Source organism: Microtus pennsylvanicus, chromosome Y, assembly GCF_037038515.1.
Source record: "Microtus pennsylvanicus isolate mMicPen1 chromosome Y, mMicPen1.hap1, whole genome shotgun sequence".
NCBI lineage: Eukaryota > Metazoa > Chordata > Mammalia > Rodentia > Cricetidae > Microtus > Microtus pennsylvanicus.
The window spans coordinates 28,292,965-28,317,706 of record NC_134602.1 but is presented as its reverse complement, the minus strand read 5'-3'; positions in this window follow the sequence as shown (position 1 = coordinate 28,317,706).

The window sequence follows — 24,742 nt, the reverse complement described above, 5'->3', positions numbered from 1 at the left end:
AAGATGGCTGTCAAGGAAGCAGTGGAGAGGGGACAAAAAGTTGTATGATCTCGGGGCGGTATGAAGCTTGAGGGAAAACCATGTCAAATGGAAAGATGTGACCGATATCAGCGTGAGGTATTGGGACTTAAGAGGATAAAGAGTAGATTAATCAGGAAGGGACACAAATGTATACTCAAAATCAGAGAAAATTAGGTTTCATTTGATGAAAGGGTTAATTCGTACTGGCTGTAAGTCAAAGGATGTTTGATCTCCACTAGAGCATGTTGCTTAGTGAAAAGTGTCTCCGCTCAGTTGCTCTTCTCCAGTAAGTTGGACATCAAGCTACCTACTTAGTTTTGCCAGAATCCTGTCTGCCACCTACTTTGTCATGCCTGGACTCGGTATGCCTTGAACTCTCAAAGGTCTTATCCATGCCATCCAACCCTTGTCAGTTCATTTAAATAATTGCCCTGCCATATCTGGAAAACAGTGTTCCCTTTCATTGATCATGTTCTGTAGTACTTGGGCTATAAAACTCATGAACACACTCACCCACACACAGGATAAACATGTACATATGATGCCCACTAGTGTGTGACATGCACACATATGATGAATGCACCGAACTCCATCATATCAGTAAAGTAGGGAATCCATGATGCTAGGTGGAGTCTGATAAAGACCCCACACACGCATCAAACCGCCAAATACCAGTATGGTACTGATGTCTGACTCCCATCCTGTAAGGAACCTGCCATCCTGTAACTGGGCTATTTTTGGTTCCTTCATCTTCACAAACTTGGTTAAAATGTTAGAGTTGTCAAACTGGGAGTTAGGGTCCAGCATGTAGATCAGCTATCCCAGGTTAGGTGATTTGGCTACAATTTGGGTGAGAAATTGTACCAGGGAATTCTGGTACACCCTCTCCTCTTCTTCTCGCTGTCCTCATCATCACTCTTGTGGGTGGGCCTGGAGCACAAAGAAGGTAAAATGGAATAAGCCTCCACCTTAGTGGAAAACCTTGTCAATCCTTAATTTGACCTGACTCTCTGAGGGAATGCAGCACATTTTTTCCTACTAGGTCTCCTCATTCATTGGTTCACTCATTTTTCCAAGGAATGATTGAATTCATCCATTCTTCCTTGTCTCTCTCTCTTCGTTCTTCCCTTCTTCCATGTCCCCCTTGATTGTAGAAATTTGAGGAGCAGGGCTGCATCCCCATGGGGCCGCCTTGTAAGGTTATGCTCCGAAATAACAACACAAAACTATTCATTTCAACACTGCCTGCCCCATTATTTTCAGCCTCTTAACCCATGTCTAATAATGTATGTTGCAGCATGAGGTGCGCTTAGAAGGAAAGATTTAGCATGTCTGACCTGGTAGCTGGCTGTATCGCCATCTGCCTCAGAGTGCAGAGCTACCATTTCTGCCCATGGGAGAGGTGCATGGCATCTCTAAGCTCAATTCCTATTCCTCCCAGCATTCTCTTATGTTTATTCCACCCACCTATGTTCTAACCTTGCAGGCCAAACAGTTTCTTTATTTAATTAACCAATGACCTATACTCCATCATTACTCCTATTTCTGTTTAAACAAGAACGGAATCTTTAACTTTAACATAGCAAAATTACATATAACAAAACAGTTATCAAGCAAGAATTACAGTTACAATATTTATATCTATTTTATCTTTTATCATAACAATGGAAAACTATAACTATCTATCTATTCTTCAACTCCATCAGAAACTCCAGAATAATACAGTATTACCTAAGCAAACAAAAAGTAAGCCATTTTCAAACTCTAGAAATGACAGAGACATCTCGCTGCCTGGACAGTCACCCAAAGTTCCTCTGTATTGCTGGTGTTTCCATCATCAGCCTACAGGCCCATAGTTTCCAGCAGACATTTCCATGAAGCCGGAAATTTCAAAGGCAGTCACTATCTGCTTGTCTTGGAGAATGTTTTGCTGACCCTTTCCTTAATCAGGAACACGAAAAGATCATCTCACCTTTAGGCAAGTTCAGTAGTCCTCTCTCTGAGTGTTTTCTGTGTACAGTTTATGCAACAATCCAGGCAAGAGCAGTTTCTTCCCCAAATGGCTATCAAACTCCATAAGGATCCTCTGTGATGCCCATCTTCTTCCTGAAGTAGATATGTGCTGCCAAGAGTAGAGTGTCTCACTGTCATGAAAAACCCTAAGGTACTAAAACATTAAATACCCTATTTTGTAGTCTAGAGAGATATGAATAATGCCTATCTAACAGAAATATATATATCTATGTAGCTAGAAACTCTAACTAACATGACTACAAACTTGACTATTATTAATGATTATCCATTTATAACCTATATACATTATATTTTTAAATGAACTACACAATCACAATACCTTAATTAAGATCAAAAATGCATGTACATATAACAAAATTGACCAAAAATCTCTATCAGTAAAGCAAAATCTATACTAATGCAAATATTCATATCTATATCACATCCCACTTTAAATGTAAAAGAACGTTTATAAGCCATATTTGGGAACATGGGTGCAGTTTCTTCTCTCCAAAATGCTTCCTGCTGAATGGTGGCATCATTATTGATTTATCTCAGTTGGCAGTTGAGCGAAGCAATTTTTTAAAGGTGTTCACAGCAACATTTAAGTAGGGCGTGGTCCATCCTACCATATTAGGATAGAGGCATCCACAGACTATCACCCTTTGTGAAAACAAAATAGAAACTCCTTTCCAAAGCATCATGTCCTTAGATCCAAATTTCAAAGTCAAGGCATTTTCAAAATATCTATGTTGGATTATTTCAGCAGCTTTTATAAAGAAACATCTTTTAGCAGCTATTGCTACTGCCTCAAAATTCAAATGATTCAAAAAGAGCATAATAGCATACAATATCAAAATTCGCTGTGAATTTTCCATCTTTGTGCGCTTCAATTTAAACTCTATTTTGTTTATTTTTCCTTTTTATTTTTTGCCTTTTGAGACAGGTTCTCTGTATCTTTGACCTGGAATAACTCTGTATACCTGTCTGTCCTTGAAGTCTCAGAGATCTGCCTCTCTCTGCCTTTCAGGCATTGGGATTAGAGGTGTATGCTACTACACATTGAACTCACAAAGATCTGTTTGTCTCTGCCTTCAAGGCACTGGTATTAAAGGCGTGTGCTACCTCACCCTGAAGGTACAGAGGTCAATCTCCCTCTGCCTCCCATGTGTTGGGTTTACAGGTGTGTACTATCACACCCAACAACTCTCTTCCTTTTTTTAACTTTAAGAACTTCAAATTTTAGCCTGCACATATTTTTCACACACTGTAAATCATTTAAAAATTTTCTTTGTCTTTGAATCTCTCTTTACTCTATTTCTCTCTCTGTTTTTCTGACCACATGAGTCTTTCATTTACCAAGCAATCTCAGTAGGACTAAAGCCGTGGCTTTGCTGACCAGATGTAGCCCATTCCTTAGCTTTCTGCCATTCCAACCTTGTGGCTGAGGTACCGAACAGAGCCGCATTCAGTGCCACAAGTCTACAGTGTTTCAAGGTCCTTGCCATCAAAGAGGCTGCAACAGACAACACTCAAGCCCTCTTTCTGTAGCTGGCCCTCCTTCCTCAAACAGTCAGAGTTTGCCCAGGCAGGATGGCCCAGAAAGCCGGCATTTTAAAATAACACTGTTTTTTTTCCTGCTACTGCTGAAAACATACAAGCATTCAGTTGGCTTTTATCAACACCATTTAACTGTTTTGTGGCAGGACCTCTTAAGGGCTGCAGGGTTTTGCAGCTGAAGCTGAGTCAGCAAGCATCTTTTAGATGAGAGCCCTTGCTTTCTTCTAGCAAGCAGAGCAGACCGAGAAATCGCTGCTACCAAGAAAACATGCTTTACTCTTTCCCAAGCTTTCTCAGGCTTTCAGTGGATTCAGTTGTCCACAAGGCTGCAAGCCATTCTGTATTTATTTGAGCAGCGAGGCTGTGTCCCCAGCACCACGGCCGCATGAAGGTTATGCCTGAAATAAATACACAAAAACTGTATTCTTTTAAACACTGCTGGCCCATTAGATTCAGCATTTTAACCCATTTCTAATAATCAGTGTAGTATAACGAGGTGCACTTTCCAGGAAAAATTCAGCATGTCTGACATGGTGGCTGGCTGCATCGACATCTGCCTCAGAGAGCAGAGCTATGGCATCTGCCGGGGAGAGGGGAGCATGGCTTCTCTGAGCTCACTACCTCTTCCTCCCGGCATTCTATTTTGTTTACTCCACCTACCTATGTTCTAACCTATCAGCTGATGCGGATTCTTTCTTTAATTAATCAATAAACTTCTTCTGTCACTTTATCCTTTCAACAGCTTGCCCATATAAATCTCCCATGTGTCTTCTGTTGTATAATCTTTCATTTGTAAAGAACTTGCACTCTCAGGGGAGGATTTTTCTGACATCTCTGGGGATGGAGATCAGATGAGGAAGATCAGATGAGCAACCATGACAACTCTAATGCTGTAGAGTTAGGTGGACCAGAGATTGATGGCTGACATTCCTGTGCTATGCATCAGATGCCCCTGAACTCTGGCCCTGTTGACAGACAGGCAGACATCAAGTTGGTCACACATACTTAACTCATTCAGGTTCACAGATACTGTAAAAGGAGTTTTAATTCTTCTCCTAAACTAATAAAAATCCAAGATTAAGAGAAGAGAAGAGCCTGAAGTAAGGCCTCAAAATGGGTCATTTTGCAAAGGAAAGGTTACCTGCCTCCATGTATGCTGTCTCCCTTTCTTAGTCAAATCCATCCTTCCAGTGTCTAGCTAACAGCTAACCATAGGATTGAACCCAACTGCCTTTGATTTCTGAAAGAAGTGCTGTCCCCTTAAGGTCTTATAACAGCACAGGAAGGTTTGTAAGACTGTCCCAGCAACAATTTAAAGCAATTCTAGGACACCAAAGATGCAGCAAATTTGGTTAATTGGTAATATAGATCGTTCCGATGGGAAAAAATAATTTAGAATTAAAAAAAAAACAGATTGGTGTACTCACGATGAATTTATGTGATATGGCACACACAGGCTTCTGGTTCTGAATACTTCATGCTCGGTGGGTTTTGGAGATTGTCGTGACCCTGAACCTAGCTGGAGGCTTTGGGGCCTTGAAAGGACAAGACTTAATATTTCAGGACATCCTTGTACTTGGTGCCCACTGTTTACTGATTTCCTTACAGAGAATGAGCAGCCATCTACTCCTGCTGCCATGCCTTCCCCACATGAACAGAGAGAAGACCCTATACACACAGGTCGCTTGTATCACATGTGAAGGCATAAGTCACAAACAAACTCCCACAGCAGTTTAGAATTGTGATTAATAGAATGATTAGTTCTTGAAAGGGGAAAAACTTAGAGATCACAATCCCTTACAAAAGCCCTCTGCAGGATCAGAAAAGGAGCCTAGTAGCCGGAAGGGAAGCTCAAGCAAGAGATCAAGCTGAAGGTAGAAGTTGCTTTTGAAAAGAGAGAGAGACCACAACTCAATGGGCTGGTATCTCAGTGGCTATTCAGGAAACATCACAGAGAAAGGATCTGCTTCATGCATGAGAGTCACCGATGATTTCCCTTTAAGAAAAAAAAACCATCAAAACTCCCAATAACATCATCAGCATTCAACAACATGTCTATGATTTCTTTGCCTTGCCTTTGATTGTGCAGTAAATGATGCTGTAGTTAATCTGTGCAATTAATGCAAATTTCCTTGTAACTGAATAGACAGAATTGACAGGTTATCTTAAACACAGCAGGGAGTCACTCTACGATGGAACTGGTTCATCATCACCTGTGTGACAGTGACATAATTAAGATCTTTCCTTTGTCTATAAATCTCAGTATGTTCAACATGATATGTTGTCATACAGATTTCTTAGGGTTTTGTCCCACTGGTGGTTTCCTTGGTATTCTTACATAATTTTTTCCAGATCCAATCAGTTTTGCCATGCACTCTCAGCTCCACGTCATTGTGTTCCCCTTATGTTCCAGTCCAGGCCTTTTAGACCTCTTGTAACTGTTGTAAGAGTATCTCATGTTCCACCTAAATGATTTAGGGTTTTATTTAGGGTGTGTTTTATCTTCCATCACTGAGTTCATTGACTTTCCTTGGGCGTAATTCCTGGGACACTGAGCCTAACTCCTGGGGGATTCCTCCAGTTATTTCTCCTTTCTTAGATAGTTTACACTCTCACTATTACTGTGAGAGTGTTTCTGTAGCAAATATTCTTCTCAAGATGAGAAGAAACTTCAATATTACAATCCATTTGTTATTGTGATTTAAGTACACACACACATATACACACAAGTTAATGCACATACACTGATGATATCTCAATTAATGGGGCCATTCTGGGGATGTCAAGATCGATATCTCTCGAGTGGTTCTCAGAAGGCCATAAGGTGACCCTCTCTAGGTCCTTAAGCATGGAGGAGAAGTTGACCGCACTGTGACATGTCCCTAGGAACTATGTGTGCCTTGTCCCATAGTCAGACTGATGACTGACTATCTTGAAAACCACCATGGAACTTTTGTTTGGCAAATGATGGAGATCAAGTCAGGGTCAAAATCAGAAACCTAGATGGAGCTTCCAAGCTCCAGTGGAAGAGCAGATGGATGGAGAAAAAGAGCAAGGATGTCAGGAATATAAGGGCTTGGTCCACACTATGAGACACTGTGCCTGAACTAAGGGGATTTCAACTAATCCAGTGACCTGGGAATGAAAGAACATGGGATCAAACTGGAAGCTCTGAATGTGGCTGACAATTGGGGCAGACGGAGAAGCCAAAGATAATGGCACTTGCAATTGTGTGCATATCATACACTGGCTTTTGTGATCATAATTTTTGTGGATGCATACCTTGCTAAATCTGGATGGTTGAAGGGTGGGCTTGGACTTCCCACAGCTCAAAGTACCCTGCCCTCTATTTGGACTGGTGTTTGAGTGGAGAGGTTTATTTGCGGAGCAAGAAGAATGTGGGAGGAGGAAGAGAAGTGGAAAGTTTGATAATTATTATTATGAAGTAATGGAAAAATCAATAGAAAATAACCAATGAGGACATTGGAGCTAGGAAAAAAAACATTCATGTGAGTTGTTGACTCAGACCAAAAATTATTTTACAGAAAAAAATAACACATAAAGGGGTTGAGTTACTTGGAAAATAAGACTCAAGTAATTGGGAAGAAGATTGGAGTTTTTATTTTGGGTCTTCCTGGGGCTGTATGAGCAGCATTTTAGGACCTGTATGCTGGATATTTCTTGGGGTTATTAGGGAAGAAACCTGGCTAGGAGGAGTTTTATGACATAAGTAGAGCCTTGATGATGTCACAAAGCTTTTGTTGGGGGTGGCAACTCTGTTCCACATGAAGCACTTGTCTTCTGTGAAGGTGGGCTTACTATCTTCACGCTGGCTGAGGAGGTCAGTTCAGCTCTTGGGCTCCACAACTGTTCAACCGAATTTCCAGAAGTTGGAATCTCGAGAGCCAAGATATTTTCTTTTGGTAAATATGTTTAGGAAGCATCTAGGACCTCTGTAGTCAAAGAAAGGTTTCTTTCAAATCTGCTCTGGGTCCAAAATTTATGTCGTTAACAGCTCCTATATTTGATAGCTGGGGGATGGTTAATGTCAGGTCTTCTCCCCACTCTATCTTTGCTAAAAATATCCAATTTCTCAGTCCACTTAAATGGCAAAAATCCTCTTTGTCCATATGTGTTCTAAAAGATAATTATTTCTAATAGGTGCTGTTGCACAGATTAATGTTTCTTTCTTTTGGCAGTTTGACTCACAGTACTCACTTCTCTAATGAAGATACAGAATATCTTTATGTAATCAACCTGGATCTGGATCAGGAGACACAATAGAGAGAGCCAGTGGACTGGGGTGCCATGACCTTGGGCAGGTGGTTATAGATCAGCCAACTAACCAGTAGCTTGAGTGGTAAGGAGAGGAGTGGCTGTTCTTTGAATTCTTTGCCATCTGTTCAGATATTTCTTTCTCACTTTAGGTATAGGCATAGCTTCCTCTCTCATTGATATAGAAAGTCAGGAAGTAGGTTTCTCAGTAGAGGTCAATTGCATTTTGCAGCAGGAATATGTCTCTGATACACATATACTGAGCTGTAGACAACAGTTTGATAATTTTCCTATTAATTTCTTAAGAACATATTCCATTTAGGTATCCAAATCTATTCAGCCCTGCCTTTTTCACCTGCTCCAAAGTTATTCCTAAAAAGAGCTTTGACCTCACATCCTCACCTTCTTATCCTTGCAGGCACTTATGGTGGAGGAAACCACTTTGTGTCTGATTTAAACTGAAGAGTTCTTCCTATGCAGAGATTGGCAGCTATGAAGCCCAAGCACAGAAACAGAGCCAAGAGACAGTGGAACAGGAGTGCTGTGGCCTATCTCAGAAAGTCTCCCGCCATGATGAAGATGCCTCTTAGTATGAGTTGCATGCCACATCTCCAGAAAAAGAATGGGCCATCGCTCCAGAAGCAAAAACTTAGTAAGCCTTTTGAGGCCCTGGAGAATATTGTTGGCCGCAGAATTTCTCATGGCTGGAAGGAAGCCAATGAACCAGTCACCCATTGGAAAGCCATCATTCTAGATCAACTGCCAACATATCCCTCTCTCTATTTGTTGAAATATGATGGGATTGATTGTGTCTATGGCTTGGAGCTTCTTAGTGATGAAAGGATTTTAAACCTGAAGATCCTGCCTAATAATGTGCCATTTCCTCAGGTGACAGACACTCATCTCTCAAACACCATAGTTAGCAGAGCAGTGAAACATACATTCATGGACACAAATGGCTCTAAGAATGACTGGAACGGGATGGTCCTAGAAGAGGTGCCAATCATGAAGACCTGGTTTTATATTACCTACAAGAAAGATCCAGTCTTGTACATTTACCACCTCCTGGATGACTACCTGGAAGGCAACCTCCACATCATGCCAGGCTCTAAGGAAGAGTGGAGTGGCGTGGTCCCAGGTGAGGTGCAGACCATAACGACCTGTTTCTACATTGTCAACGAGAATGAACCGGTCCTGTACCTTTACCACCATCATGATGATTCCATTGAAGGCAACCTCCACATCACGCCTGAATGTCCTCCAGTAGAGGTGACTTTGGAATTAGGCAGGGATTCCTTGGAGGGCAAAAGAGTGCAGTACAACAAAAAAGATGGGACCCAAGAGATAGGTAAAATTATTTGCCAAGTTCCCAACAAACCTTCTGTGTATTTCATCAAGTTTGATAATGATTTCCATATCTATGTCTATGATTTGGTGAAGATCTGTTAAAGTGAAATTCTCAAATTCTGAGGGGCAGACTTAATTCTCTCTTTGGGAATGTGTTTTTTCAGAGATACCTCAGGTCTTCTATGAATCCTGGTATATTTTCCAATGGATTATTCTTTCTCAAAGAATAAAGATTTGTTAACATGTTGTGTTATTTGGTCAATGATGGATTGTGTTTGGTGGATGGGGCATCACAGAAATACATGCCTCAAAACAAAGCAGGATTTATGGTCTTTTCCCCTTGGAGAGTACAGGACTGGGGATGCGTGGTGTGGTAAAGGACAAGATGGCTGTCAAGGAAGCAGTGGAGAGGGGACAAAAAGTTGTATGATCTCGGGGCGGTATGAAGCTTGAGGGAAAACCATGTCAAATGGAAAGATGTGACCGATATCAGCGTGAGGTATTGGGACTTAAGAGGATAAAGAGTAGATTAATCAGGAAGGGACACAAATGTATACTCAAAATCAGAGAAAATTAGGTCTCATTTGATGAATGGTTTAATTCATACTGGCTGTAAGTCAAAGGATGTTTGATCTCCACTAGAGCATGTTGCTTAGTGAAAAGTGTCTCCGCTCAGTTGCTCTTCTCCAGTAAGTTGGACATCAAGCTACCTACTTAGTTTTGCCAGAATTCTGTCTGCCACCTACTTTGTCATGCCTGGATTCGGTATGCCTTGAACTCTCATAGGTCTTATCCATGCCATCCAACCCTTGTCAGTTCATTTAAATAATTGCCCTGCCATATGTGGAAAACAGTGTTCCCTTTCATTGATCATGTTCTGTAGTACTTGGGCTATAAAACACATGAACACACTCACCCACACACAGGATAAACATGTACATATGATGCCCACTAGTGTGTGACATGCACACATATGATGAATGCACCGAACTCCATAATATCAGTAAAGTAGGGAATCGATGATGCTAGGTGGAGTCTGGCAAAGACCCCACACACCCATCAAACCGCCAAATACCAGTATGGTACTGATGTCTGACTCCCATCCTGTAAGGAACCTGCCATCTTGTAACTGGGCTATTTTTGGTTCCTTCATCTTCACAAACTTGGTTAAAATGTTAGAGTTGTCAAACTGGGAGTTAGGGTCCAGCATGTAGATCAGCTGTCCCAGGTCAGGTGATTTGGCTACAATTTGGGTGAGAAATTGTACCAGGGAATTCTGGTACACCCTCTCCTCTTCTTCTCCCTGTCCTCATCATCACTCTTGTGGGTGGGCCTGGAGCACAAAGAAGGTAAAATGGAATAAGCCTCCACCTTAGTGGAAAACCTTGTCAATCCTTAATTTGACCTGACTCTCTGAGGGAATGCAGCACATTTTTTCCTACTAGGTCTCCTCATTCATTGGTTCACTCATTTTTTCAAGGAATGATTGAATTCATCCATTCTTCCCTATCTCTCTCTCTTCTTTCTTCCCTTCTTCCATTTCCCCCTTGATTGTAGAAATTTGAGCAGCAGGGCTGCATCACCATGGGGCCGCCGTGTAAGGTCATGCTCCGAAATAACAACACAAAACTATTCATTTCAACACTGCCTGCCCCATTATTTTCAGCCTCTTAACCCATGTCTAATAATGTATGTTGCAGCACGAGGTGCACTTAGAAGGAAAGATTTAGCATGTCTGACCTGGTGGCTGGCTGTATCACCATCTGCCTCAGAGTGCAGAGCTACCATTTCTGCCCATGGGAGAGGTGCATGGCATCTCTAAGCTCAATTCCTATTCCTCCCAGCATTCTCTTATGTTTATTCCACCCATCTATGTTCTAACCTTGCAGGCCAAACAGTTTCTTTATTTAATTAACCAATGACCTATACTCCATCATTACACCTATTTCTGTTCAAACAAGAACGGAATCTTTAACTTTAACATAGCAAAATTACATATAACAAAACAGTTATCAAGCAAGAATTACAGTTACAATATTTATATCTATTTTATCTTTTATCATAACAATGGAAAACTATAACTATCAACTCCATCAGAGACTCCAGAATAATACAGTGTTACCTAAGCAAACAAAAAGTAAGCCATTTTCAAACTCTAGAAATGACAGAGACATCTTGCTGCCTGGACAGTCACCCAAAGTTCCTCTGTACCATTGGTGTTTCCATCCTCAGCCTACAGGCCCATAGTTTCCAGCAGACATTTCCATGAAGCAGGAAATTTCAAAGGCAGTCACTATCTGCTTCTCTTGAAGAATGTTTTGCTGACCCTTTCCTGAATCGGGAACACGAAAAGATCATCTCACTTTAGGCAAGTTCAGTAGTCCTCTCTCTGAGTGTTTTCTGTGTACAGTTTATGCAACAATCCAGGCAAGAGCAGTTTCTTCCCCAACTGGCTATCAAACTCCATAAGGATCCTCTGTGATGCCCATCTTCTTCCTGAAGTAGACATATGCTGCCAAGAGTAGAGTGTCTCACTGTCATGAAAAACCCTAAGGTACTGAAACATTAAATAGCCTATTTTGTAGTCTAGAGAGATATGAATAATGCCTATCTAACTGAAATATATATCTATGTAGATAGAAAATCTAACTAACATGACTACAAACTTGACTATTATTAATGATTATCCATTAATAACCTATATACATTATATTTTTAAATGAAATACACAATCACAATACCTTAATTGAGATCAAAAATGCATATACATATAACAAAATTGAACTAAAATTTCTATCAGTAAAGCAAAATCTATACTAATACAAATATTCATATCTATATCACATCCCACTTTAAATGTAAAAGAACGTTTATAAGCCATATTTGGGAACGTGGGTGCAGTTTCTTCTCTCCAAAATGCTTGCTGCTGAATGGTGGCATCATTATTGATTTATCTCAGTTGGCAGTTGAGCGAAGCAATTTTTTAAAGGTGTTCACAGCAGCCTTTAAGTAGGGCGTGGTCCATCCTGCCATATTAGGATAGAGGCATCCACAGACTATCACCCTCTGTGAAAACAAAATAGAAACTCCTTTCCAAAGCATCATGTCCTTAGATCCAAATTTCAAAGTCAAGGCATTTTCAAAATATCTATGTTGGATTATTTCAGCAGCTTTTATAAAGAAACATCTTTTAGCAGCTATTGCTACTGCCTCAAAATTCAAATGATTCAAAAAGAGCATAATAGCATACAATATCAAAATTCGCTGTGAATTTTCCATCTTTGTGCGCTTCAATTTAAGCTGTATTTTGTTTATTTTTCCTTTTTATTTTTTGCCTTTTGAGACAGGTTCTCTGTATCTTTGACCTGGAATAACTCTGTATACCTGTCTGTCCTTGAAGTCTCAGAGATCTGCCTCTCTCTGCCTTTCAGGCATTGGGATTAGAGGTGTATGCTACTACACATTGAACTCACAAAGATCTGTTTGTCTCTGCCTTCAAGGCACTGGGATTAAAGGCGTGTGCTACCTCACCTTGAAGGTACAGAGGTCAATCTCCCTCTGCCTCCCATGTGTTGGGTTTACAGGTGTGTACTACCTGCCCAACAACTCTCTTCCTTTTTTTAACTTTAAGAACTTCAAATTTTAGCCTGCACATATTTTTAACACACTGTAAATCATTTCAAATTTTTCTTTGACTTTGAATCTCTCTTTACTCTATTTCTCTCTCTGTTTTTCTGACCACATGAGTCTTTCATTTACCAAGCAATCTCAGTAGGACTAAAGCCGTGGCTTTGCTGGCCAGATGTAGCCCATTCCTTAGCTTTCTGCCATCCCAACCTTGTGGCTGAGGTACCGAACAGAGCCGCATTCAGTGCCACAAGTCTACAGTGTTTCAAGGTCCTTGCCATCAAAGAGGCTGCAACAGACAACACTCAAGCCCTCTTTCTGTAGCTGGCCCTCCTTCCTCAAACAGTCAGAGTTTGCCCAGGCAGGATGGCCCAGAAACCCGGCATTTTAAAACAACACAGTTTTTTTTCCTGCTACTGCTGAAAACATACAAGCATTCAGTTGGCTTTTATCAACACCATTTAAATGTTTTGTGGCAGAACCTCTTAAGGGCTGCAGGGTTTTGCAGCTGAAGCTGAGTCAGCAAGCCTCTTTTAGATGAGAGCCCTTGCTTTCTTCTAGCAAGCAGAGCAGACCGAGAAATCGCTGCTACCAAGAAAACATGCTTTACTCTTTCGAAGCTTTCTCAGGCTTTCAGTGGATTCTGTTGTTTACAAGGTTGCAAGCATTTCTGTAGTTATTTGAGCAGTGAGGCTGTGTCCCCATCACCACGGCTGCATGAAGGTTATGCCTAAAATAAATACACAAAAACTGTATTCTTTTAAATACTGCTGGCCCATTAGATTCAGCATTTTAACCCATTTCTAATAATCAGTGTAGTATAACGAGGTGCACTTACCAGGAAAAATTCAGCATGTCTGACATGGTGGCTGGCTGCATCGACATCTGCCTCAGAGAGCAGAGCTATGGCATCTGCCGGGGAGAGGGGAGCATGGCTTCTCTGAGCTCACTACCTCTTCCTCCCGGCATTCTATTTTGTTTACTCCACCTACCTATGTTCTAACCTATCAGCTGAAGCGGATTCTTTCATAATTAATCAATAAAATTCTTCTGTCACTTTATCCTTTCAACAGCTTGCCCCTATAAATCTCCAATGTGTCTTCTGTTGTACAATCTTTCATTTGTAAAGAACTTGCACTCTCAGGGGAGGATTTTTCTGACATCTCTGTGGATGGAGATCATATGAGGAAGATCAGATGAGCAACCATGACAACTCTAATGCTGTAGAGTTAGATGGACCAGAGATTGATGGCTGACATTCCTGTGCTATGCATCAGATGCCCCTGAACTCTGGCCCTGTTGACAGACAGGCAGACATCCAGTTGGTCACACATACTTAACTCATTCAGGTTCACAGATACTGTAAATGGAGTTTTAATTCTTCTCCTAAACTAATAAAAAAACCAAGATTAGGAGAAGAGAAGAGCCTGAAGTAAGGCCTCAAAATGGGTCATTTTGCAAAGGAATGGTTACCTGCCTCCATGTATGCTGTCTCCCTTTCTTAGTCAAATCCATCCTTCCAGTGTCTAGCTGACAGCTAACCATAGGATTGAACCCAACTGCCTTTGATTTCTGAAATAAGTGCTGTCCCCTTAAGGTCTCATAACAGCACAGGAAGGTTTGTAAGACTGTCCCAGCAACAATTTAAAGCAATTCTAGGACACCAAAGATGAAGCAAATTTGGTTAATTGGTAATATAGATCGTTCTGATGGGACAAAATAGTTTAGAATTAAAGAAAAAACAGATATGTGAACTCACGATGAATTTATGTGATATGGCACACACAGGCTTGTGGTTCTGAATACTTCATGCTCGGTGGGTTTTGGAGATTGTCGTGACCCTGAACCTAGCTGGAGGCTTTGGGGCCTTGAAAGGACAAGACTTAATATTTCAGGACATCCTTGTACTTGGTGCCCACTGTTTACTGATTTCCTTACAGAGAATGAGCAGCCATCTACTCCTGCTGCCATGCCTTCCCCACATGAACAGAGAGAAGACCCTATACACACAGGTCGCTTGTATCACATGTGAAGGCATAAGTCACAAACAAACTCCCACAGTAGTTTTGAATTGTGATTAATAGAATGATAAGTTCTTGAAAGGGGAAAAACTTAGAGATCACAATCCCTGACAAAAGCCCTCTGCAGGATCAGAAAAGGAGCCTAGTAGCCGGAAGGGAAGCTCAAGCAAGAGATCAAGCTGAAGGTAGAAGTTGCTTTGTAAAAGAGAGAGAGACCACAACTCAATGGGCTGGTATCTCAGTGGCTATTCAGGAAACATCACAGAGAAAGGATCTGCTTCATGCATGAGAGTCACCGATGATTTCCCTTTAAGAAAAAAACCCATCAAAACTCCCAATAACATCATCAGCATTCAACAACATGTCTATGATTTCTTTGCCTTGCCTTTGATTGTGCAGTAAATGATGCTGTAGTTAATCTGTGCAATTAATGCAAATTTCCTTGTAACTGACTAGACAGAATTGACAGGTTATCTTAAACACAGCAGGGAGTCACTCTACGATGGAACTGGTTCATCATCACCTGTGTGACAGTGACATAATTGAGATCTTTCCTTTGTCTATAAATCTCATTATGTTCAACATGATATGTTGTCATACAGATTTCTTAGGGTTTTGTCCCACTGGTGGTTTCCTTGGTATGCTTACATAATTTTTGCCAGATCCAATCAGTTTTGCCATGCACTCTCAGCTCCACGTAATTGTGTTCCCCTTATGTTCCAGTCCAGGCATTTTAGACCTCTTGTAACTGTTGTAAGAGTATCTCATGTTCTCGAGTGGTTTTCAGAAGGCCATAGGGTGACCATCTCTAGGTACTTAAGCAGGGAGGAGAAGTTGACCGCACTGTGACATGTCCCTAGGAACTATGTGTGCCTTGTCCCATAGTCAGACTGATGACTGACTATCTAGAAAACCACCATGGAACTTTTGTTTGGCAAATGATGGAGATCAAGTCAGGGTCAAAATCAGAAAACTAGATGGACTTTCCAAGCTCCAGTGGAAGAGCAGATGGATGGAGAAAAAGAGCAAGGATGTCAGGAATATAAGGGCTTGATCCACACTATGAGACACTGTGCCTGAACTAAGGGGTTTCAACTAATCCAGTGACCTGGGAATGAAAGAACATGGGATCAAACTGGAAGCTCTGAATGTGGCTGACAATTGGGGCAGACGGAGAAGCCAAAGATAATGGCACTTGCAATTGTCTGCATATCATACACTGGCTTTTTGTGATCATATTTTTTGTGGATGCATACCTTGCTAAATCTGGATAGATGAAGGGTGGGCTTGGACTTCCCACAGCTCAAAGTACCCTGCCCTCTATTTGGACTGGTGTTTGAGTGGAGAGGTTTATTTGCGGAGCAAGAAGAATGTGGGAGGAGGAAGAGAAGTGGAAAGTTTGATAATTATTATTATGAAGTAATGGAAAAATCAATAGAAAATAACAAATGAGGACATTGGAGCTAGGAAAAAAAAACATTCATGTGAGTTGTTGACTCAGACCAAAAATTATTTTACAGAAAAAAAAAACACATAAAGGGGTTTAGTTACTTGGAAAATATGACTCAAGTAATTGGGAAGAAGATTGGGGTTTTTATTTTGGGTCTTCATGGGGCTGTATGAGCAGCATTTTAGGACCTGTATGCTGGATATTTCTGGGGGTTAGTAGGGAAGAAACCTGGCTAGGAGGAGTTTTATGACATAAGTAGAGCCTTGATGATGTCACAAAGCTTTGGTTGGGGGTGGCAACTCTGTTCCACATGAAGCACTGGTCTTCTGTGAAGGTGGGCTTACTATCTTCACGATGGCTGAGGAGGTCAGTTCAGCTCTTGGGCTCCACAACTGTTCAACCGAATTTCCAGAAGTTGGAATCTAGAGAGCCAAGATATTTTCTTTTGGTAAATATGTTTAGGAAGCAACTAGGACCTCTGTAGTCAAAGAAAGGTTTCTTTCAAATCTGCTCTGGGTCCAAAATTTATGTCGTTAACAGCTCCTATATTTGATAGCTGGGGGACGGTTAATGTCAGGTCTTCTCCCCACTCTATCTTTGCTAAAATTGTCCAATTCCTCAGTCCACTTAAATGGCAAAGATCCTCTTTGTCCATATGTGTTTTAAAAGATAATTATTTCTAATAGATGCTGTTGCACAGATTAATGTTTCTTTCTTGTCTTTTTTTTTTTTTGATTTCCATTATTTTTTTTCAGTGTTACAAGAACAATAGGGGAAGAATTATAGTGGTATATTATTTATTTTTTTTATTTAATTTATTTATTTATTAAGGATTTCTGCCTCCTCCCCGCAACCGCCTCTCATTTCCCTCTCCCTCCCCCGATCAAGTCACCCTCCCTCATCTGCTCGAAGAGCAATTAGGGTTCCCTGACCTGTGGGAAGCCTAAGGACCGCCCACCTCTATCCAGGTCTCCTAAGGTGAGCATCCATACTGCCTAGGCTCCCCCAAAGCCAGTACGTGCAATAGGATCAAAAACCCTCTGCGGTTGTTCTTGAGTTCTCAGTATTCCTCATTGTCCTCTATGTTCAGCCAGTCCGGATTTATCCCCTGCTTTTTCAGACCCAGGCCAGCAGGCCTTGGTGAGTTCCCGATATAACATCCCCATTGTCTCAGTGTGTGGGTGCACCGCTTGTGTCCTGAGTTCCTTGCTCGTGCTCCGTCTCCTTCTGCTCCTGTTTTGGACCTTGAGATTTTTGTCCCGTGCTCCTCTGTCTCTGTCTCCTTTCATCGCCTGATGAAGGTTAATATTCATGAGGATGCCTATGTGTTTGTCTTTGGGTTCACCTTCTTACTTAGCTTCTCTAGGAACATGCATTATAAGCCCAATGTCCTTTATTTATGGCTAGAAACCAAATATGAGTGAGTACATCCCATGTTTCTCTTTTTGGGTCTGGCTTACCTCACTCAGGATAGTGTTTTCTATTTCCATCCATTTGTATGCAAAATTCAAGAAGTCCTTGTTTTTTACTGCTGAGTAATACTTTAATATGTATATATTCCATACTTTCTTCATCCATACTTCCGTTGAAGGGCATCTAGGTTGTTTCCAGGTTCTGGCTATTACAAACAATGCTGCCATGAACAAAGTTGAGCATATACTTTTGTCTCCTTCTATGAAGCTACAGTTACTTTGATACCAAAACCACACAAAGACTCAACCAGGAAGGAGAATTACAGGCCAATCTCACTCATGAACATCGACGCAAAAATCCTCAACAAAATACTGGCAAACCGAATCCAAGAACACATTAGAAAAATTATCCATTATGATCAAGTAGGCTTCATCCCAGAGATGCAGGGCTGGTTCAACATATGAAAATCTATCAATGTAATCCACCATATAAATAAACTGAAAGAAAAAAATCATATGATCATTTCATTAGATGCTGAAAAAGCATTCGACAAAGTTCAACACCCCTTCATGATAAAGGTCTTGGAGAGAATAGGGATGCAAGGATCCTACCTAAATATAATAAAAGCTATTTACAGCAAGCCAACAGCTAACATTAAATTGAACGGAGAAAAACTCAAAGCCATCCCACTAAAATCAGGAACACGACAAGGATGTCCACTCTCTCCATACCTCTTCAATATAGTGCTTGAAGTTCTAGCAATAGCAATAAGACAACATAAGGAGATCAAGGGGATTTGTATTGGAAAGGAAGAAGTTAAGCTTTCGTTATTTGCAGATAATGTTTCTTTCTTTTGGCAGTTTGACTCACAGTACTCACTTCTCTAATGAAGATACAGAATATCTTTATGTAATCAACCTGGATCTGGATCAGGAGACACAATAGAGAGAGCCAGTGGACTGGAGTGCCATGACCTTGGGCAGGTGGTTATAGATCAGCCAAATAACCAGTAGCTTGAGTGGTAAGGAGAGGAGTGGCTATTCTTTGAATTCTTTGCCATCTGGTCAGATATTTCTTTCTCACTTTAGGTATAGGCATAGCTTCCTCTCTCATTGATATAGTAAGTCAGGAAGTAGGTTTCTCAGTAGAGGTCAATTGCATTTTGCAGCAGGAATATGTCTCTGATACACATATACTGAGTTGTAGACAAGAGTTTGATAATTTTCCTATTAATTTCTTAAGAACATATTCCATTTAGGTATCCAAATCTATTCAGCCCTGCCTTTTTCACCTGCTCCAAAGGTATTCCTAAAAAGAGCCTTGACCTCACATCCTCACCTTCTTATCCTTGCAGGCACTTATGGTGGAGGAAACCACTTTGTGTCTGATTTAAACTGAAGAGTTCTTCCTATGCAGAGATTGGCAGCTATGAAGCCCAAGCACAGAAACAGAGCCAAGAGACAGTGGAACAGGAGTGCTGTAGCCTATCTCAGAAAGTCTCCCGCCATGAAGAAGATGCCTCTTAGTATGAGTTGCATGCCACATCTCCAGAAGAAGAATGGGCCATCGCTCCAGAAGCAAAAACTTAGTAAGCCTTTTGAGGCCCTGGAGAATATTGTTGGCCGCAGAATTTCTCATGGCTGGAAGGAAGCCAATGAACCAGTCACCCATTGGAAAGCCATCATTCTAGATCAACTGCCAACATATCCCTCTCTCTATTTGTTGAAATATGATGGGATTGATTGTGTCTATGGCTTGGAGCTTCATAGTGATGAAATGATTTTAAACCTGAAGATCCTGCCTAATAATGTGCCATTTCCTCAGGTGACAGACACTCATCTCTCAAACACCATAGTTGGCAGAGCAGTGAAACATACATTCATGGGCACAAATGGCTCTAAGAATGACTGGAACGGGATGGTCCTAGAAGAGGTGCCAATCATGAAGGCCTGGTTTTATATTACCTACAAGAAAGATCCCGTCTTGTACATTTACCACCTCCTGGATGACTACCTGGAAGGCAACCTCCACATCATGCCAGGCTCTAAGGAAGAGTGGAGTGGCGTGGTCCCAGATGAGGTGCAGACCATAACGACCTGTTTCTACATTGTCAATGAGAATGATCCAGTCCTGTACCTTTACCACCATCATGATGATTCCATTGAAGGCAACCTCCACATCACGCCTGAATGTCCTTCAGTAGAAGTGACTTTGGAATTAGGCAGGGATTCCTTGGAGGGCAAAAGAGTGCAGTACAACAAAAAAGATGGAACCCAAGAGATAGGTAAAATTATTTGCCAAGTTCCCAACAAACCTTCTGTGTATTTCATCAAGTTTGATAATGACTTCCATATCTATGTCTATGATTTGGTGAAGATCTGTTAAAGTGAAATTCTCAAATTTTGAGGGGCAGACTTAATTCTCTCTTTGGGAATGTGTTTTTTCAAGATACCTCAGGTCTTCTATGAATGCTGGTATCTTTTCCAATGGATTATTCTTTCTCAAAAAATAAAAATTTGTTAACATGTTGTGTTATTTGGTCAATGATGGATTGTGTTTGGTGGATGGGGCATCACAGAAATACATGCCTCAAAACAAAGCAGGATTTATGGTCTTTTCCCCTTGGGGAGTAAAGGACTGGGGATGTGTGGTGTGGTAAAGGACAAGATGGCTGTCAAGGAAGCAGTGGAGAGGGGACAAAAAGTTGTATGATCTCGGGGTGGTATGAAGCTTGAGGGAAAACCATATCAAATGGAAAGATGTGACCGATATCAGCGTGAGGTATTGGGACTTAAGAGGATAAAGAGTAGATTAATCAGGAAGGGACACAAATGTATACTCAAAATCAGAGAAAATTAGGTTTCATTTGATGAATGGTTTAAATCGTACTGGCTGTAAGTCAAAGGATGTTTGATCTCCACTAGAGCATGTTGCTTAGTGAAAAGTGTCTCCGCTCAGTTGCTCTTCCCCAGTAAGTTGGACATCAAGCTACCTACTTAGTTTTGCCAGAATTCTGTCTGCCACCTACTTTGTCATGCCTGGATTCGGTATGCCTTGAACTCTCATAGGTCTTATCCATGCCATCCAACCCTTGTCAGTTCATTTAAATAATTGCCCTGCCATATCTGGAAACCAGTGTTCCCTTTCATTGATCATGTTCTGTAGTACTTGGGCTATAAAACTCATGAACACACTCACCCACACACAGGATAAACATGTACATATGATGCCCACTAGTGTGTGACATGCACACATATGATGAATGCACCGAACTCCATAATATCAGTAAAGAAGGGAATCCATGATGCTAGGTGGAGTCTGGCAAAGACCCCACACACCCATCAAACCGCCAAATACCAGTATGGTACTGATGTCTGACTCCCATCCTGTAAGGAACCTGCCATCCTGTAACTGGGCTATTTTTGGTTCCTTCATCTTCACAAACTTGGTTAAAATGTTAGAGTTGTCAAACTGGGAGTTTGGGTCCAGCATGTAGATCAGCTGTCCCAGGTCAGGTGATTTGGCTACAATTTGGGTGAGAAATTGTACCAGGGAATTCTGGTACACCCTCTCCTCTTCTTCTCCCTGTCCTCATCATCACACTTGTGGGTGGGCCTGGAGCACAAAGAAGGTAAAATGGAATAAGCCTCCTCCTTAGTGGAAAACCTTGTCAATCCTTAATTTGACCTGACTCTCTGAGGGAATGCAGCACATTTTTTCCTACTAGGTCTCCTCATTCATTGGTTCACTCATTTTTCCAATGAATGATTGAATCCATCCATTCTTCCTTGTCTTTCTCTCTTCTTTCTTCCCTTCTTCCATTTCCCCCTTGATTGTAGAAATTTGAGCAGCAGGGCTGCATCCCCATGGGGCCGCCTTGTAAGGTTATGCTCTGAAATAACAACACAAAACTATTCATTTCAACACTGCCTGCCCCATTATTTTCAGCCTCTTAACCCATGTCTAATAATGTATGTTGCAGCACGAGGTGCGCTTAGAAGGAAAGATTTAGCATGTCTAACCTGGTGGCTGGCTGTATCGCCATCTGCCTCAGAGTGCAGAGCTACCATTTCTGCCCATGGGAGAGGTGCATGGCATCTCTAAGCTCAATTCCTATTCCTCCCTGCATTCTCTTATGTTCATTCCACCCACCTATGTTCTAACCTTTCAGGCCAAACAGTTTCTTTATTTAATTAACCAATGACCTATACTCCATCATTACTCCTATTTCTGTTTAAACAAGAACGGAATCTTTAACTTTAACATAGCAAAATTACATATAACAAAACAGTTATCAAGCAAGAATTACAGTTACAATATTTATATCTATTTTATCTTTTATCATAACAATGGAAAACTATAACTATCTATCTATTCTTCAACTCCATCAGAGACTCCAGAATAATACAGTATTACCTAAGCAAACGAAATGTAAGCCATTTTCAAACTCTAGAAATGACAGGGACATCTCGCTGCCTGGACAGTCACCCAAAGTTCCTCTGTACCGTTGGGGTTTCCATCCTCAGCCTACAGGCCCATAGTTTCCAGCAGACATTTCCATGAAGCAGGAAATTTCAAAGGCAGTCACTATCTGCTTGTCTTGAAGAATGTTTTGCTGACTCTTTCCTGAATCAGGAACACGAAAAGATCATCTCACTTTTAGGCAAGTTCAGTAGTCCTCTCTCTGAGTGTTTTCTGTGTACAGTTTATGCAACAATCCAGGCAAGAGCAGTTTCTTCCCCAAATGGCTATCAAACTCCATAAGGATCCTCTTTGATGCCCATCTTCTTCCTGAAGTAGATATGTGCTGCCAAGAGTAGAGTGTCTCACTGTCATGAAAAACCCTAAGGTACTAAAACATTAAATAGCCTATTTTGTAGTCTAGAGAGATATGAATAATGCCTACTTAACTGAAATATATATATCTATGTAGCTAGAAAATCTTACTAACTTGACTACAAACTTGACTATTATTAATGATTATCCATTAATAACCTATATACATTATATTTTTAAATGAACTACACAATCACAATACCTTAATTAAGATCAAAAATGCATAAACATATAATAAAATTGACCTAAAATCTCTATCAGTAAAGCAAAATCTATACTAATGCAAATATTCATATCTATATCACATCCCACTTTAAAAGTAAAAGAACGTTTATAAGCCATATTGGGAACGTGGGTGCAGTTTTTTCTCTCCAAAATGTTTCCTGCTGAATGGTGGCATCATTATTGATTTATATCAGTTGGCAGTTGAGCGAAGCAATTTTTTAAAGGTGTTCACAGCAACCTTTAAGTAGGGCGTGGTCCATCCTACCATATTAGGATAGAGGCATCCACAGACTATCACCCTCTGTGAAAACAAAATAGAAACTCCTTTCCAAAGCATCATGTCCTTAGATCCAAATTTCAAAGTCAAGGCATTTTCAAAATATCTATGTTGGATTATTTCAGCAGCTTTTATAAAGAAACATCTTTTAGCAGCTATTGCTACTGCCTCAAAATTCAAATGATTCAAAAAGAGCATAATAGCATACAATATCAAAATTCGCTGTGAATTTTCCATCTTTGTGCGCTTCAATTTAACATCTATTTTCTTTAATTTTCCTTTTTATTTTTTGCCTTTTGAGACAGGTTCTCTGTATCTTTGACCTGGAATAACTCTGTATACCTGTCTGTCCTTGAAGTCTCAGAGATCTGCCTCTCTCTGCCTTTCAGGCATTGGGATTAAAGGTGTATGCTACTACACATTGAACTCACAAAGATCTGTTTGTCTCTGCCTTCAAGGCACTGGGATTAAAGGCGTGTGCTACCTCACCCTGAAGGTACAGAGGTCAATCTCCCTCTGCCTCCCATGTGTTGGGTTTACAGGTGTGTACTACCACACCCAACAACTCTCTTCCTTTTTTTAACTTTAAGAACTTCAAATTTTAGCCTGCACATATTTTTAACACACTGTAAATCATTTAAAAATTTTCTTTGTCTTTGAATCCTTGTTTACTCTATGTCTCTCTCTGTTTTTCTGACCACACGAGTCTTTCACTTACCAAGCAATCTCAGTAGGACTAAAGCCGTGGCTTTGCTGGCCAGATGTAGCCCATTCCTTAGCTTTCTGCCATTCCAACCTTGTGGCTGAGGTACCGAACAGAGCCGCATTCAGTGCCACAAGTCTACAGTGTTTCAAGGTCCTTGCCATTAAAGAGGCTGCAACAGACAACACTCAAGCCCTCTTTCTGTAGCTGGCCCTCCTTCCTCAAACAGTCAGAGTTTGCCCAGGCAGGATGGCCCAGAAAGCCGGCATTTTAAAACAACACAGTTTTTTTTTCCTGCTACTGCTGAAAACATACAAGCATTCAGTTGGCTTTTATCAACACCATTTAAATGTTTTGTGGCAGGACCTCTTAAGGGCTGCAGGGTTTTGCAGCTGAAGCTGAGTCAGCAAGCCTCTTTTAGATGAGAGCCCTTGCTTTCTTCTAGCAAGCAGAGCAGACCGAGAAATCGCTGCTACCAAGAAAACATGCTTTACTCTTTCCCAAGTTTTCTCAGGCTTTCAGTGGATTCAATTGTCCACAAGGCTGCAAGCCATTCTGTAGTTATTTGAGCAGCGAGGCTGTGTCCCCAGCACCACGGCCGCATGAAGGTTATGCCTGAAATAAATACACAAAAACTGTATTCTTTTAAACACTGCTGGTCCATTAGATTCAGCATTTTAACCCATTTCTAATAATCAGTGTAGTATAACGAGGTGCACTTACCAGGAAAAATTCAGCATGTCTGACATGGTGGCTGGCTGCATCGACATATGCCTCAGAGAGCAGAGCTATGGCATCTGCCGGGGAGAGGGGAGCATGGCTTCTCTGAGCTCACTACCAATTCCTCCCAGCATTCTATTTTGTTTACTCCACCTACCTATGTTCTAACCTATCAGCTGAAGCGGATTCTTTCTTTAATTAATCAATAAACTTCTTCTGTCACTTTATCCTTTCAACAGCTTGCACATATAAAT